The sequence below is a fragment of the Pinus tabuliformis genome, chromosome 2_1 (assembly GCF_031772625.1).
Source record: "Pinus tabuliformis cultivar Carrire ecotype Pingquan chromosome 2_1, CPIR1, whole genome shotgun sequence".
Lineage (NCBI taxonomy): Eukaryota > Viridiplantae > Streptophyta > Pinopsida > Pinales > Pinaceae > Pinus > Pinus tabuliformis.
This window is the reverse complement of record NC_142299.1, coordinates 282,375,184-282,380,908: the sequence shown is the minus strand read 5'-3', so window position 1 is coordinate 282,380,908 and position 5,725 is coordinate 282,375,184. Positions and strand designations below refer to the sequence as shown.

The following is a 5,725-nucleotide window of genomic DNA, read 5'->3' as shown; positions in this document are numbered from 1 at the left end:
ATTGTTTTGTTTCAGTGGCAATATTGTAATAAATTTTTTATATTGGATTTAAAATTTGTATTATTTTTGCAGTGAAATGACATTTCTTTTGTGTGTTCTAAAAAGAGCTATAGTCTATTATGGCCATTTCCAAATTCCAATTACTCCACCAAGAACATATAGGTTTAGAGATTCGGTATCATACATTGTAGAGTAACCCACTATGTTCATGGAAAAAATGATAAAGTGTTATCTATCTAGAACATAACAGAGAGTAACCCACTATGTTCATGGAAAAATTGATAGAGTGTTTCCATTTAAGTTATTGTTCCTCGTTGTTCTACCTTAGTAGGATTTCTTGTATAAGAGAGAATATTGATCACAACACAATATGATAAGTGTTGTAGACATGTTAACATAGCAATTTCTGACATACTATAGGCCCCATGTCCAATGTTGTATGGTTCTCTACACAAAAAACTTAAGGATTTAAACGTCATGTACAACATATAAATCCCCAATCCTTTCTTTCTACTTCATGTTTTTCTGTTTCTACTTTCATTTTGAAGAGTTTAGGGTAACTTATTTTCTGTAGTCACAAACCAACCTTGAAATTATGTGATATGTTGTACTGAAAATGGTTTTCTAAGAAATATGTTGCACAGGTGGACCTCTGTCAAAATGACCTATGTCTAGCATGCACTCAACTCTGTGTTGGTAGTGTAAGATGAATGGAAGATGTATAGGTGAACTAGAATCAAGTATGGTGATTGCATATTTAGGCATGAGATGTTTCCATTAAGCACATCTACAGAACCTTCACAGTTCACCTGAGATCACTCTGAATCCTGTAGAAGAATTCTCATGTCTATCTTCAATTAATTTATTTTATGATGAATTTATGAAGTTTTATATTTTTCGATGAGTATCATTGACTTTTTCCTACTAAAAATCTAGCCCGTGTGCAACCACCACATCACCTCCTGCCACAATTTTCTATTGAATAATATTAATTTCAAATCTATCCAAGTAAGCTCTCACAATGTTGATTCTGATTAGAATCTTCTTGTTGTTCCTGTAACTAATCCACAAATATTTCCTTAAGTGTTGTTGTCTCATTAATCTTTGTCATGTAGGAACTCTCTCAGCCAAAACATTGGTCATGACATTCGCACCATTTATTTCCTCATAAGGTAGATTCTAACAAAACTCATCATGCTAAAAATTGTTAAGGAAAAGGTTTTAAAAGTATTCACCTACCAATAAATTAGGTCAAGCCCATGCCCTCTATTTTTTAAAAGAAGAAAAAACATCAGTAAAGACACATAGACCCCTACTCCACGTATCAATTACATTGAAATAGGTACTTCATTCTGGTATTTAACTGAATGGTCTGCTGGATTGTGGTTAGTACATCAACCAACTGAGGTAACACCATGGAATTTCTTGATCATGTGTCTTTTTCCATACCTTTACATATGCCACATATTCAACCCAATTTATGTTTTGAGAAATATCCTACTCTAGCAGGGATATGGAATGGCTTCAGCTTTGACACCAAACCTGGAAGTTCCTAATTCATCTAGTTCTTTTGGTTTCTTCTCTCCACGAGTTTTTTGGGTTTCCATGGGAGAGTACTCCACTTATGAAACCCATTGTTGCTGACACACAGAGACCTTAGAGTGAAATGGGTGTTTCTCCCATGAGATTATTTTTGCATATTCTCACACTTTCAAGGCTTGCCTATGTGCCAGAAATCAAAGGCAAGTACCCAGACTTGGAAGAGAATTCAAAGTTGTTATGTAGCTACTTAACCCAATTCCAATTCCAGAGGTACAAAACTTTATTAATAATAGAACTGAAAGTTGTTATACTGCTACTAAGCTCAATTCCATACAAACAGAGATCTCAATGAGTTAAAATTCAATCCATGGACCATTGAAGATTTAGATTCATCATTCAATATTGCAATGTGAATATATGAAATACACCAACCTGATCTTTGCATTCATAAGCAAAATCTAACAAACACCTTTGGCATCTGGATTTTAGTGTTTTAGTGGAAATGAATGAAGCATTGTATAAACAAAATTCAATCTTTCAGGATATCCATTCAATTCTTTATAGAAGGGAACAAAAATAAGTAGCCAGAACTGGGTTACAGGTAAGACTCTGGATAACAGCAGCAAAACCATAAAAGAAAATATATGCTCTATAATCTTAATAAGAAATGAACATGTTTAGTAGAGTAAATCTATCTAAGTCCAGAAAAATGGATAAAATGAGACTTAGAGAAGAATATAACTCGGACAACTTTTGACAAACAACCATGTCATAGAAAGGTCATCAAATGTTCTCGACCTTAAAACACTGTTAAGGGATCACATCCTAGTATGAATGTTCTGAGACAAAGCCTTTTTGAAAGACAATAGCGAACAAAGCTGAGTAACAGGTAAGGAATTTGATAACAGGAAACAAACCCATAAAAAGAAAGGATATGTTGTGTAATCATAACAAGAAATGAACACATCTGGAATATTAAAGCTATTTGAGTCTGAAAAAAAAGTGAATATAACTCAGGCCACTTCTGAAAAACAACCATGTTAGTAAAAATATACTCAAATGTCGTTACTCTGAAAGTCCTAAAAACCCTCGAGGGCCTCCCCATACAAAACTAAGCAAAAGCAGAGACAATAAGCATTGAGCCATACTGCTTGTACTTTTTTTGCCACTTCCCATTTGTGGTCTCAATAATAAACTTGGTAGAAAAGATATTAGCCATCTTGGCACCATACCCATTCCTTCCACCGGTGGTCTTCTTCTTAGAGTCATCATAGTTACTTCTCATTAACAGATGCCCAAATATCATCTTTGGCACATACACACCCTCCTCCTGGTGAATCTCCATGGGAACACCATCTCCATTGTTGTAAACGCTGATGCAATTATCCTCCATGTTGTTGGTCACCTTCACGGAATCCTTGGAGGGATCCCACTGCTTGTTATCGACTGCATTGACGAGGATCTCATCGAAAATATTGTAAAGACCTGCCATGTATGAGATGCTCTGGTGAACCATCTCATTGCATTCGTAAACCTATAGGGACTAGGTATGCTACTCAATGGAGCTAACATAGGTTTCGGGACGAAGAAGGATGTGCTCTAGCTGAGTCTTCTTCTGGTATGTTTCTTTGTCGGTTTTACCCACGTTATTTGTGTTCGCTTGTTGGATGTTGGTGTTATGACTTGGTTGTAATGGATTCTTTTTCTCGCCCTCCATGACATAGAGAATGGCTTGACACAGCAGTAGATTTGGGTTTTCCACGCGCCACACAAAATACACAATCCAAACAACCCACACCTCTATGAAATCCATGTTGTGGATTGTTTGTATTTTAATGGGTTTGAAAAAAGAACTATTTATCGAGGTCTAGAGGGAAAGTGTGTTGTTTTGGGCAGATATGAGAAAGATGAGTGTTAAATAGTTTTACGGTTTGTGTGGCATAATAATTCGAAAAACAATAGAACTACAACTTTTATAAGTTGACCTTAGAATAGTGAACCTAGATTCTAACGAATTTTTATAACTATGTGTTATTTGTTCAACGCTATGAAGGTAGAATGTTTTCATAAGGATTAAGCTTAGGATTTGATGGAAACTGATGCTCTTCTAAATATTGCTCATAGCATTGGATAAAATTATATTTGTTCTATAACCTTCTATATCACAATGATAATGATTTTCCTTGTATCTTATATATATTATAATTATATACTAATGTTACATTTGAGTTACTTAAAATAATTCGAGAACACTTATACTTGTTATTTTGTGTTTTTCGGTTTGTTTCTAGTGACTATTGTCATAAATTTTATGAGATAATCATGTTATGTTAAAAAAAATAAAGGTAATTAGTTAATTAGATGACGAGTATTACATGATTTATTAGATCATTACATTCTGTATTTTCTAAATTTGATGAATAAAATTTCATATTACGTCGAAAGTATGTTGTTTTGTGAAAATATGACAAAGATTTGACAGAAATGGCTAGGCAATAACCTAATTTTGGCGTCATTTTATGTCTATGGAGTTTCTAAGAGTGCTCCATGGAAGGAACCTCATCCTGGAATTTTAAGCAAGTTAAGATAATTTCAAGAATGGATTCATAAGAACTCTCCTCTAATGATTTTATCTTAGCCATATTTCTCCATTGGGAGCAAAAACCCTAGTGAATTCACTATTAACACAGTTTTGCATAGATTTAATTGAATCTTGGTCCAAAACTTACTCCATTTTCTAGGTTGAGTCTATCAACTTTTATTTTAGCTTTCAATATCCCATTGTCATTTGATCTATGATACCATCTTTCAATCTATACATACTATTCAACTTGAGATCATCAATAAAAAGAACAACACTGAATATAGTCACTTCCAATCTATACATGTCATTCAACTTGAGATCATCAATCACAAAAACAACATCAACTATAGTGAATTCAATCCTCTATCAACTTTTCCCATGCCTTGAAAAGTCATGCCAAGCAAGGCACAAAGTTTAGGGCACATGTCATTATATTGTTTGTTTTCCACTTGTTTCCTATTATAATAAAATTTACATCTAAGAAGAAAATTGTGTTTACAACATCCTAAATTAATGACACCACAAAAAATACACTCTATTGATAATCATAAAATTTTAATAAGGTCGCAAGGAATTAGAATTATGGGAAAAGGCCAGGAAGGAATGATTGAAAACAAAGCAACAATTAAAATAGTGAACAAATGAGAATGATATGAAACCCAATTGATTCACCTAGGACACCCAAGTTAACATTGGTTCATTTGTGTGGTTAGCAGAGTTTAACCAAACCAATAGGTTGCATTTTCACCATGGTCTGCGCCACCCAAATGGCATATCACGAATGTCCCAGGTGATTTTGAAAGAATATTTACCATTCGGACTTGAGACCTAAGCCAACAGAATTTCCTCATGGGTAAGAAACAATAATTCTTCTAATTCAAAAATAAAGATAAAATGTAGTTAGCTACCTTTTGAGTGGGTTTGGCCTCTGGAAGCTTCTCCTCTAGCACGAAGCCTCAATCCTACTTGTCTGAGTCCATGTCCATTTCCTCGACATCGATTTCTTTGATTTGGGACTCTTAAAAGCCTAGGTTCAGGTGAATCCGAGGTAATTTTTGGGTCTCTGTAATTTTTAGGGATGATTGGATCATTAGAATCCATCTATGCTAGAGCATCTACCTTGTGACCACCTATGTTCTTCGGATATTTATTTTCCTTGCCGTAATCAATGTATTCTTGCTCTCTTATTTTCTTATTTTCTTGGTTGATTTTTGTGTCATAAAGGCACATGTTGTCTTCTTTGATGAAGCCATTATCGCTTATGCCTTTGGGTTCATCTTCCTCCATGGAAAGCTGGACATATAGCCTCGTTGTGCTTGTCTATAAGTATGGATATGATAGAAATTTGGTGGCTTAATGTAGGGTAGTCTTGTCATGAAATAAGAAGGGTAGACATCAAAATAAGCTTCGGGTGGTCAAAAAGTATAGTGAAGTAGTATTGTCATAGGATCAATGATCGTAAGACCACCAAATAAACCCAAAGCGTCCACATCACATATCTGCCATTCGGGACATATGCAAAGGAGAATGGTCCAAATTTTGTCTCCAATCATCATCATCTCTTGTAAAAGGATAATATATGGGTGATTAACCCCAATC

At 34.6% G+C, this 5,725-nt stretch overlaps 1 pseudogene; it reads right to left on the bottom strand.

Annotated features, from left to right (window-relative positions):
• Positions 1-2,653: 2,653 nt before the first annotated feature.
• LOC149199875 (DNA topoisomerase 2 pseudogene) lies at positions 2,654-3,355 on the bottom strand (annotated as a pseudogene).
• Positions 3,356-5,725: the final 2,370 nt, after the last annotated feature.